Raw genomic sequence first — 9,518 nt, 5'->3', positions numbered from 1 at the left:
AAACGCCGCCATCTCGTTAGGGGTGCTACGGCAGACACCCTCTCGAGCACCCCGAAGACTTCTTGAGCCCTCGGCTGTGATGGGTTCCAGGCTGACAAAAGAACTGTCGTGTGTGCATTCGCGGACTAGAGAAAGGCTGAGGCAAGTTCGAGTGAACAAGGATGGACTCCTCGGGTCCGTCGTTTCCGTAGTGTAGCGGTTATCACGTCTGCTTCACACGCAGAAGGTCCCCGGTTCGATCCCGGGCGGGAACAGTATTTTCTTGCCTATGTCGTATTGTCCTCCAATGAGCCACGTCGTGTGTGGATCTGCTGCATGTCCCTTCGTTTTGCAAGTACCACATTTATTGAATTTTTTAGTTACGATGGCAACATCACTACAAGTTGTCTGTGAAGTAAGGTGCTCACAAGCAGTTTCCGTGGTGTAGCGGTTATCACGTCTGCCTAACACGCAGAAGGTCCCCGGTTCGATCCCGGGCGGAAACACTTTTTCATCACTTTAAGCAAGACTTACTAACATGCATCTGCTACCATCTGTACCCGAAACCTTCGTAATCGCCTTCACGCGTCGGACCAGAGTGTCAATTGCTCACATCGAATAAGAAATTCATTTGATATTGACGGCGAGCTTTTTGCTCTGACTCAGCCACTGACGTGCGATCAGTTTGCACAAAGCGCTAGGGCTCGTCCGGGATTTGAACCCGGGACCTCCTGCACCCTAAGCAGGAATCATACCCCTAGACCAACGGGCCCTGTGACACGGCGAATGCCAATTATTGCAGTCCCTAGATGTCGTCCAGGGAGCCCTGGAAGTCTCGTGTACGCTGGCGGGATGGGGGCGGCGCGAATTCCCGCGGTCGGCGGCCTTCCTGGGCTATTGGTACCTTCATGTAGATCTGCCGCTGGGCTCGCACTGCCTGCTGTTGAGAAAGTGATTGCTTTTGCTGATATGACTTGCAATAACGACTGCGCGAAACGCCGCTATCTCGTTAGGGGTGCTACGGCAGACACCCTCTCGAGCACCCCGAAGACTTCTTGAGCCCTCGGCTGTGATGGGTTCCAGGCTGACAAAAGAACTGTCGTGTGTGCATTCGCGGACTAGAGAAAGGCTGAGGCAAGTTCGAGTGAACAAGGATGGACTCCTCGGGTCCGTCGTTTCCGTAGTGTAGCGGTTATCACGTCTGCTTTACGCGCGGAAGGTCCCCGGTTCGATCCCGGGCGGGAACAGTATTTTATTGCCTATGTCGTATTGTCCTCCAATGAGCCACGTCGTGTGTGGATCTGCTGCATGTCCCTTCGTTTTGCAAGTACCACATTTATTGAATTTTTTAGTTACGATGGCAACATCACTACAAGTTGTCTGTGAAGTAAGGTGCTCACAAGCAGTTTCCGTGGTGTAGCGGTTATCACGTCTGCCTAACACGCAGAAGGTCCCCGGTTCGATCCCGGGCGGAAACACTTTTTCATCACTTTAAGCAAGACTTACTAACATGCATCTGCTACCATCTGTACCGGAAACCTTCGTAATCGCCTTCACGCGTCGGACCAGAGTGTCAATTGCTCACATCGAATAAGAAATTCATTTGATATTGACGGCGAGCTTTTTGCGCTGACTCAGCCACTGACGTGCGATCAGTTTGCACAAAACGCTAGGGCTCGTCCGGGATTTGAACCCGGGACCTCCTGCACCCTAAGCAGGAATCATACCCCTAGACCAACGAGCCCTGTGACACGGCGAATGCCAATTATTGCAGTCCCTAGATGTCGTCCAGGGTGCCCTGGAAGTCTCGTGTACGCTGGCGGGATGGGGGCGGCGCGAATTCCCGCGGTCGGCGGCCTTCCTGGGCTATTGGTACCTTCATGTAGAGCTGCCGCTGGGCTCGCACTGCCTGCTGCTGAGAAAGTGATTGCTTTTGCTGATATCACTTGCAATAACGACTGCGCGAAACGCCGCTATCTCGTTAGGGGTGCTACGGCAGACACCCTCTCGAGCACCCCGAAGACTTCTTGAGCCCTCGGCTGTGATGGGTTCCAGGCTGACAAAAGAACTGTCGTGTGTGCATTCGCGGACTAGAGAAAGGCTGAGGCAAGTTCGAGTGAACAAGGATGGACTCCTCGGGTCCGTCGTTTCCGTAGTGTAGCGGTTATCACGTCTGCTTCACACGCAGAAGGTCCCCGGTTCGATCCCGGGCGGGAACAGTATTTTCTTGCCTATGTCGTATTGTCCTCCAATGAGCCACGTCGTGTGTGGATCTGCTGCATGTCCCTTCGTTTTGCAAGTACCACATTTATTGAATTTTTTAGTTACGATGGCAACATCACTACAAGTTGTCTGTGAAGTAAGGTGCTCACAAGCAGTTTCCGTGGTGTAGCGGTTATCACGTCTGCCTAACACGCAGAAGGTCCCCGGTTCGATCCCGGGCGGAAACACTTTTTCATCACTTTAAGCAAGACTTACTAACATGCATCTGCTACCATCTGTACCCGAAACCTTCGTAATCGCCTTCACGCGTCGGACCAGAGTGTCAATTGCTCACATCGAATAAGAAATTCATTTGATATTGACGGCGAGCTTTTTGCTCTGACTCAGCCACTGACGTGCGATCAGTTTGCACAAAGCGCTAGGGCTCGTCCGGGATTTGAACCCGGGACCTCCTGCACCCTAAGCAGGAATCATACCCCTAGACCAACGGGCCCTGTGACACGGCGAATGCCAATTATTGCAGTCCCTATATGTCGTCCAGGGTGCCCTGGAAGTCTCGTGTACGCTGGCGGGATGGGGGCGGCGCGAATTCCCGCGGTCGGCGGCCTTCCTGGGCTATTGGTACCTTCATGTAGAGCTGCCGCTGGGCTCGCACTGCCTGCTGTTGAGAAAGTGATTGCTTTTGCTGATATGACTTGCAATAACGACTGCACGAAACGCCGCTATCTCGTTAGGGGTGCTACGGCAGACACCCTCTCGAGCACCCCGAAGACTTCTTGAGCCCTCGGCTGTGATGGGTTCCAGGCTGACAAAAGAACTGTCGTGTGTGCATTCGCGGACTAGAGAAAGGCTGAGGCAAGTTCGAGTCAACAAGGATGGACTCCTCGGGTCCGTCGTTTCCGTAGTGTAGCGGTTATCACGTCTGCTTTACGCGCAGAAGGTCCCCGGTTCGATCCCGGGCGGGAACAGTATTTTATTGCCTATGTCGTATTGTCCTCCAATGAGCCACGTCGTGTGTGGATCTGCTGCATGTCCCTTCGTTTTGCAAGTACCACATTTATTGAATTTTTTAGTTACGATGGCAACATCACTACAAGTTGTCTGTGAAGTAAGGTGCTCACAAGCAGTTTCCGTGGTGTAGCGGTTATCACGTCTGCCTAACACGCAGACGGTCCCCGGTTCGATCCCGGGCGGAAACACTTTTTCATCACTTTAAGCAAGACTTACTAACATGCATCTGCTACCATCTGTACCCGAAACCTTCGTAATCGCCTTCAAGCGTCGGACCAGAGTGTCAATTGCTCACATCGAATAAGAAATTCATTTGATATTGACGGCGAGCTTTTTGCGCTGACTCAGCCACTGACGTGCGATCAGTTTGCACAAAACGCTAGGGTTCGTCCGGGATTTGAACCCGGGACCTCCTGCACCCTAAGCAGGAAACATACCCCTAGACCAACGGGCCCTGTGACACGGCGAATGCCAATTATTGCAGTCCCTAGATGTCGTCCAGGGTGCCCTGGAAGTCTCGTGTACGCTGGCGGGATGGGGGCGGCGCGAATTCCCGCGGTCGGCGGACTTCCTGGGCTATTGGTACCTTCATGTAGATCTGCCGCTGGGCTCGCACTGCCTGCTGTTGAGAAAGTGATTGCTTTTGCTGATATGACTTGCAATAACGACTGCGCGAAACGCCGCTATCTCGTTAGGGGTGCTACGGCAGACACCCTCTCGAGCACCCCGAAGACTTCTTGAGCCCTCGGCTGTGATGGGTTCCAGGCTGACAAAAGAACTGTCGTGTGTGCATTCGCGGACTAGAGAAAGGCTGAGGCAAGTTCGAGTGAACAAGGATGGACTCCTCGGGTCCGTCGTTTCCGTAGTGTAGCGGTTATCACGTCTGCTTTACGCGCGGAAGGTCCCCGGTTCGATCCCGGGCGGGAACAGTATTTTATTGCCTATGTCGTATTGTCCTCCAATGAGCCACGTCGTGTGTGGATCTGCTGCATGTCCCTTCGTTTTGCAAGTACCACATTTATTGAATTTTTTAGTTACGATGGCAACATCACTACAAGTTGTCTGTGAAGTAAGGTGCTCACAAGCAGTTTCCGTGGTGTAGCGGTTATCACGTCTGCCTAACACGCAGAAGGTCCCCGGTTCGATCCCGGGCGGAAACACTTTTTCATCACTTTAAGCAAGACTTACTAACATGCATCTGCTACCATCTGTACCCGAAACCTTCGTAATCGCCTTCACGCGTCGGACCAGAGTGTCAATTGCTCACATCGAATAAGAAATTCATTTGATATTGACGGCGAGCTTTTTGCTCTGACTCAGCCACTGACGTGCGATCAGTTTGCACAAAGCGCTAGGGCTCGTCCGGGATTTGAACCCGGGACCTCCTGCACCCTAAGCAGGAATCATACCCCTAGACCAACGGGCCCTGTGACACGGCGAATGCCAATTATTGCAGTCCCTAGATGTCGTCCAGGGAGCCCTGGAAGTCTCGTGTACGCTGGCGGGATGGGGGCGGCGCGAATTCCCGCGGTCGGCGGCCTTCCTGGGCTATTGGTACCTTCATGTAGATCTGCCGCTGGGCTCGCACTGCCTGCTGTTGAGAAAGTGATTGCTTTTGCTGATATGACTTGCAATAACGACTGCGCGAAACGCCGCTATCTCGTTAGGGGTGCTACGGCAGACACCCTCTCGAGCACCCCGAAGACTTCTTGAGCCCTCGGCTGTGATGGGTTCCAGGCTGACAAAAGAACTGTCGTGTGTGCATTCGCGGACTAGAGAAAGGCTGAGGCAAGTTCGAGTGAACAAGGATGGACTCCTCGGGTCCGTCGTTTCCGTAGTGTAGCGGTTATCACGTCTGCTTTACGCGCGGAAGGTCCCCGGTTCGATCCCGGGCGGGAACAGTATTTTATTGCCTATGTCGTATTGTCCTCCAATGAGCCACGTCGTGTGTGGATCTGCTGCATGTCCCTTCGTTTTGCAAGTACCACATTTATTGAATTTTTTAGTTACGATGGCAACATCACTACAAGTTGTCTGTGAAGTAAGGTGCTCACAAGCAGTTTCCGTGGTGTAGCGGTTATCACGTCTGCCTAACACGCAGAAGGTCCCCGGTTCGATCCCGGGCGGAAACACTTTTTCATCACTTTAAGCAAGACTTACTAACATGCATCTGCTACCATCTGTACCGGAAACCTTCGTAATCGCCTTCACGCGTCGGACCAGAGTGTCAATTGCTCACATCGAATAAGAAATTCATTTGATATTGACGGCGAGCTTTTTGCGCTGACTCAGCCACTGACGTGCGATCAGTTTGCACAAAACGCTAGGGCTCGTCCGGGATTTGAACCCGGGACCTCCTGCACCCTAAGCAGGAATCATACCCCTAGACCAACGAGCCCTGTGACACGGCGAATGCCAATTATTGCAGTCCCTAGATGTCGTCCAGGGTGCCCTGGAAGTCTCGTGTACGCTGGCGGGATGGGGGCGGCGCGAATTCCCGCGGTCGGCGGCCTTCCTGGGCTATTGGTACCTTCATGTAGAGCTGCCGCTGGGCTCGCACTGCCTGCTGCTGAGAAAGTGATTGCTTTTGCTGATATCACTTGCAATAACGACTGCGCGAAACGCCGCTATCTCGTTAGGGGTGCTACGGCAGACACCCTCTCGAGCACCCCGAAGACTTCTTGAGCCCTCGGCTGTGATGGGTTCCAGGCTGACAAAAGAACTGTCGTGTGTGCATTCGCGGACTAGAGAAAGGCTGAGGCAAGTTCGAGTGAACAAGGATGGACTCCTCGGGTCCGTCGTTTCCGTAGTGTAGCGGTTATCACGTCTGCTTCACACGCAGAAGGTCCCCGGTTCGATCCCGGGCGGGAACAGTATTTTCTTGCCTATGTCGTATTGTCCTCCAATGAGCCACGTCGTGTGTGGATCTGCTGCATGTCCCTTCGTTTTGCAAGTACCACATTTATTGAATTTTTTAGTTACGATGGCAACATCACTACAAGTTGTCTGTGAAGTAAGGTGCTCACAAGCAGTTTCCGTGGTGTAGCGGTTATCACGTCTGCCTAACACGCAGAAGGTCCCCGGTTCGATCCCGGGCGGAAACACTTTTTCATCACTTTAAGCAAGACTTACTAACATGCATCTGCTACCATCTGTACCCGAAACCTTCGTAATCGCCTTCACGCGTCGGACCAGAGTGTCAATTGCTCACATCGAATAAGAAATTCATTTGATATTGACGGCGAGCTTTTTGCTCTGACTCAGCCACTGACGTGCGATCAGTTTGCACAAAGCGCTAGGGCTCGTCCGGGATTTGAACCCGGGACCTCCTGCACCCTAAGCAGGAATCATACCCCTAGACCAACGGGCCCTGTGACACGGCGAATGCCAATTATTGCAGTCCCTATATGTCGTCCAGGGTGCCCTGGAAGTCTCGTGTACGCTGGCGGGATGGGGGCGGCGCGAATTCCCGCGGTCGGCGGCCTTCCTGGGCTATTGGTACCTTCATGTAGAGCTGCCGCTGGGCTCGCACTGCCTGCTGTTGAGAAAGTGATTGCTTTTGCTGATATGACTTGCAATAACGACTGCACGAAACGCCGCTATCTCGTTAGGGGTGCTACGGCAGACACCCTCTCGAGCACCCCGAAGACTTCTTGAGCCCTCGGCTGTGATGGGTTCCAGGCTGACAAAAGAACTGTCGTGTGTGCATTCGCGGACTAGAGAAAGGCTGAGGCAAGTTCGAGTCAACAAGGATGGACTCCTCGGGTCCGTCGTTTCCGTAGTGTAGCGGTTATCACGTCTGCTTTACGCGCAGAAGGTCCCCGGTTCGATCCCGGGCGGGAACAGTATTTTATTGCCTATGTCGTATTGTCCTCCAATGAGCCACGTCGTGTGTGGATCTGCTGCATGTCCCTTCGTTTTGCAAGTACCACATTTATTGAATTTTTTAGTTACGATGGCAACATCACTACAAGTTGTCTGTGAAGTAAGGTGCTCACAAGCAGTTTCCGTGGTGTAGCGGTTATCACGTCTGCCTAACACGCAGACGGTCCCCGGTTCGATCCCGGGCGGAAACACTTTTTCATCACTTTAAGCAAGACTTACTAACATGCATCTGCTACCATCTGTACCCGAAACCTTCGTAATCGCCTTCAAGCGTCGGACCAGAGTGTCAATTGCTCACATCGAATAAGAAATTCATTTGATATTGACGGCGAGCTTTTTGCGCTGACTCAGCCACTGACGTGCGATCAGTTTGCACAAAACGCTAGGGTTCGTCCGGGATTTGAACCCGGGACCTCCTGCACCCTAAGCAGGAAACATACCCCTAGACCAACGGGCCCTGTGACACGGCGAATGCCAATTATTGCAGTCCCTAGATGTCGTCCAGGGTGCCCTGGAAGTCTCGTGTACGCTGGCGGGATGGGGGCGGCGCGAATTCCCGCGGTCGGCGGACTTCCTGGGCTATTGGTACCTTCATGTAGATCTGCCGCTGGGCTCGCACTGCCTGCTGTTGAGAAAGTGATTGCTTTTGCTGATATGACTTGCAATAACGACTGCGCGAAACGCCGCTATCTCGTTAGGGGTGCTACGGCAGACACCCTCTCGAGCACCCCGAAGACTTCTTGAGCCCTCGGCTGTGATGGGTTCCAGGCTGACAAAAGAACTGTCGTGTGTGCATTCGCGGACTAGAGAAAGGCTGAGGCAAGTTCGAGTGAACAAGGATGGACTCCTCGGGTCCGTCGTTTCCGTAGTGTAGCGGTTATCACGTCTGCTTTACGCGCGGAAGGTCCCCGGTTCGATCCCGGGCGGGAACAGTATTTTATTGCCTATGTCGTATTGTCCTCCAATGAGCCACGTCGTGTGTGGATCTGCTGCATGTCCCTTCGTTTTGCAAGTACCACATTTATTGAATTTTTTAGTTACGATGGCAACATCACTACAAGTTGTCTGTGAAGTAAGGTGCTCACAAGCAGTTTCCGTGGTGTAGCGGTTATCACGTCTGCCTAACACGCAGAAGGTCCCCGGTTCGATCCCGGGCGGAAACACTTTTTCATCACTTTAAGCAAGACTTACTAACATGCATCTGCTACCATCTGTACCCGAAACCTTCGTAATCGCCTTCACGCGTCGGACCAGAGTGTCAATTGCTCACATCGAATAAGAAATTCATTTGATATTGACGGCGAGCTTTTTGCTCTGACTCAGCCACTGACGTGCGATCAGTTTGCACAAAGCGCTAGGGCTCGTCCGGGATTTGAACCCGGGACCTCCTGCACCCTAAGCAGGAATCATACCCCTAGACCAACGGGCCCTGTGACACGGCGAATGCCAATTATTGCAGTCCCTAGATGTCGTCCAGGGTGCCCTGGAAGTCTCGTGTACGCTGGCGGGATGGGGGCGGCGCGAATTCCCGCGGTCGGCGGCCTTCCTGGGCTATTGGTACCTTCATGTAGATCTGCCGCTGGGCTCGCACTGCCTGCTGTTGAGAAAGTGATTGCTTTTGCTGATATGACTTGCAATAACGACTGCGCGAAACGCCGCTATCTCGTTAGGGGTGCTACGGCAGACACCCTCTCGAGCACCCCGAAGACTTCTTGAGCCCTCGGCTGTGATGGGTTCCAGGCTGACAAAAGAACTGTCGTGTGTGCATTCGCGGACTAGAGAAAGGCTGAGGCAAGTTCGAGTGAACAAGGATGGACTCCTCGGGTCCGTCGTTTCCGTAGTGTAGCGGTTATCACGTCTGCTTTACGCGCGGAAGGTCCCCGGTTCGATCCCGGGCGGGAACAGTATTTTATTGCCTATGTCGTATTGTCCTCCAATGAGCCACGTCGTGTGTGGATCTGCTGCATGTCCCTTCGTTTTGCAAGTACCACATTTATTGAATTTTTTAGTTACGATGGCAACATCACTACAAGTTGTCTTTGAAGTAATGTGCTCACAAGCAGTTTCCGTGGTGTAGCGGTTATCACGTCTGCCTAACACGCAGACGGTCCCCGGTTCGATCCCGGGCGGAAACACTTTTTCATCACTTTAAGCAAGACTTACTAACATGCATCTGCTACCATCTGTACCCGAAACCTTCGTAATCGCCTTCACGCGTCGGACCAGAGTGTCAATTGCTCACATCGAATAAGAAATTCATTTGATATTGACGGCGAGCTTTTTGCTCTGACTCAGCCACTGACGTGCGATCAGTTTGCACAAAGCGCTAGGGCTCGTCCGGGATTTGAACCCGGGACCTCCTGCACCCTAAGCAGGAATCATACCCCTAGACCAACGGGCCCTGTGACACGGCGAATGCC

At 52.9% G+C, this 9,518-nt stretch overlaps 28 non-coding genes across 28 annotated transcripts; 20 read left to right on the top strand and 8 right to left on the bottom strand.

Annotated features, from left to right (window-relative positions):
• The first annotated feature begins 181 nt into the window (after nt 1-181).
• Trnav-cac lies at nt 182-254 on the top strand. The gene has a single exon. It is a non-coding gene; the product is annotated as a tRNA-Val (tRNA).
• Nucleotides 255-412: 158 nt separating this feature from the next.
• Trnav-aac lies at nt 413-485 on the top strand. The gene has a single exon. It is a non-coding gene; the product is annotated as a tRNA-Val (tRNA).
• A 194-nt stretch (nt 486-679) lies between these two features.
• Trnap-agg lies at nt 680-751 on the bottom strand. Its single transcript has one exon. It is a non-coding gene; the product is annotated as a tRNA-Pro (tRNA).
• A 402-nt stretch (nt 752-1,153) lies between these two features.
• Trnav-uac lies at nt 1,154-1,226 on the top strand. The gene has a single exon. It is a non-coding gene; the product is annotated as a tRNA-Val (tRNA).
• A 158-nt stretch (nt 1,227-1,384) lies between these two features.
• On the top strand, nt 1,385-1,457 carry Trnav-aac. The gene has a single exon. It is a non-coding gene; the product is annotated as a tRNA-Val (tRNA).
• Nucleotides 1,458-1,651: 194 nt separating this feature from the next.
• Nucleotides 1,652-1,723, bottom strand: Trnap-agg. Its single transcript has one exon. It is a non-coding gene; the product is annotated as a tRNA-Pro (tRNA).
• A 402-nt stretch (nt 1,724-2,125) lies between these two features.
• Nucleotides 2,126-2,198, top strand: Trnav-cac. Its single transcript has one exon. It is a non-coding gene; the product is annotated as a tRNA-Val (tRNA).
• A 158-nt stretch (nt 2,199-2,356) lies between these two features.
• On the top strand, nt 2,357-2,429 carry Trnav-aac. Its single transcript has one exon. It is a non-coding gene; the product is annotated as a tRNA-Val (tRNA).
• Nucleotides 2,430-2,623: 194 nt separating this feature from the next.
• Nucleotides 2,624-2,695, bottom strand: Trnap-agg. The gene has a single exon. It is a non-coding gene; the product is annotated as a tRNA-Pro (tRNA).
• Nucleotides 2,696-3,097: 402 nt separating this feature from the next.
• Nucleotides 3,098-3,170, top strand: Trnav-uac. The gene has a single exon. It is a non-coding gene; the product is annotated as a tRNA-Val (tRNA).
• A 158-nt stretch (nt 3,171-3,328) lies between these two features.
• Nucleotides 3,329-3,401, top strand: Trnav-aac. Its single transcript has one exon. It is a non-coding gene; the product is annotated as a tRNA-Val (tRNA).
• A 668-nt stretch (nt 3,402-4,069) lies between these two features.
• Nucleotides 4,070-4,142, top strand: Trnav-uac. The gene has a single exon. It is a non-coding gene; the product is annotated as a tRNA-Val (tRNA).
• A 158-nt stretch (nt 4,143-4,300) lies between these two features.
• Nucleotides 4,301-4,373, top strand: Trnav-aac. The gene has a single exon. It is a non-coding gene; the product is annotated as a tRNA-Val (tRNA).
• A 194-nt stretch (nt 4,374-4,567) lies between these two features.
• On the bottom strand, nt 4,568-4,639 carry Trnap-agg. Its single transcript has one exon. It is a non-coding gene; the product is annotated as a tRNA-Pro (tRNA).
• A 402-nt stretch (nt 4,640-5,041) lies between these two features.
• Trnav-uac lies at nt 5,042-5,114 on the top strand. Its single transcript has one exon. It is a non-coding gene; the product is annotated as a tRNA-Val (tRNA).
• Nucleotides 5,115-5,272: 158 nt separating this feature from the next.
• Trnav-aac lies at nt 5,273-5,345 on the top strand. Its single transcript has one exon. It is a non-coding gene; the product is annotated as a tRNA-Val (tRNA).
• A 194-nt stretch (nt 5,346-5,539) lies between these two features.
• On the bottom strand, nt 5,540-5,611 carry Trnap-agg. Its single transcript has one exon. It is a non-coding gene; the product is annotated as a tRNA-Pro (tRNA).
• A 402-nt stretch (nt 5,612-6,013) lies between these two features.
• Trnav-cac lies at nt 6,014-6,086 on the top strand. Its single transcript has one exon. It is a non-coding gene; the product is annotated as a tRNA-Val (tRNA).
• A 158-nt stretch (nt 6,087-6,244) lies between these two features.
• On the top strand, nt 6,245-6,317 carry Trnav-aac. The gene has a single exon. It is a non-coding gene; the product is annotated as a tRNA-Val (tRNA).
• Nucleotides 6,318-6,511: 194 nt separating this feature from the next.
• Nucleotides 6,512-6,583, bottom strand: Trnap-agg. Its single transcript has one exon. It is a non-coding gene; the product is annotated as a tRNA-Pro (tRNA).
• A 402-nt stretch (nt 6,584-6,985) lies between these two features.
• Trnav-uac lies at nt 6,986-7,058 on the top strand. The gene has a single exon. It is a non-coding gene; the product is annotated as a tRNA-Val (tRNA).
• A 158-nt stretch (nt 7,059-7,216) lies between these two features.
• On the top strand, nt 7,217-7,289 carry Trnav-aac. Its single transcript has one exon. It is a non-coding gene; the product is annotated as a tRNA-Val (tRNA).
• Nucleotides 7,290-7,957: 668 nt separating this feature from the next.
• Trnav-uac lies at nt 7,958-8,030 on the top strand. The gene has a single exon. It is a non-coding gene; the product is annotated as a tRNA-Val (tRNA).
• A 158-nt stretch (nt 8,031-8,188) lies between these two features.
• On the top strand, nt 8,189-8,261 carry Trnav-aac. Its single transcript has one exon. It is a non-coding gene; the product is annotated as a tRNA-Val (tRNA).
• A 194-nt stretch (nt 8,262-8,455) lies between these two features.
• Trnap-agg lies at nt 8,456-8,527 on the bottom strand. Its single transcript has one exon. It is a non-coding gene; the product is annotated as a tRNA-Pro (tRNA).
• A 402-nt stretch (nt 8,528-8,929) lies between these two features.
• Nucleotides 8,930-9,002, top strand: Trnav-uac. The gene has a single exon. It is a non-coding gene; the product is annotated as a tRNA-Val (tRNA).
• A 158-nt stretch (nt 9,003-9,160) lies between these two features.
• Trnav-aac lies at nt 9,161-9,233 on the top strand. Its single transcript has one exon. It is a non-coding gene; the product is annotated as a tRNA-Val (tRNA).
• Nucleotides 9,234-9,427: 194 nt separating this feature from the next.
• On the bottom strand, nt 9,428-9,499 carry Trnap-agg. The gene has a single exon. It is a non-coding gene; the product is annotated as a tRNA-Pro (tRNA).
• Between the last annotated feature and the right edge of the window lie 19 nt (nt 9,500-9,518).

This window comes from Schistocerca piceifrons, chromosome 2, assembly GCF_021461385.2.
Source record: "Schistocerca piceifrons isolate TAMUIC-IGC-003096 chromosome 2, iqSchPice1.1, whole genome shotgun sequence".
In the NCBI taxonomy this organism is placed as follows: Eukaryota; Metazoa; Arthropoda; class Insecta; order Orthoptera; family Acrididae; genus Schistocerca; species Schistocerca piceifrons.
Note: the sequence above shows the minus strand (reverse complement) of the source record. Positions and strands in the feature narration are given on the sequence as shown.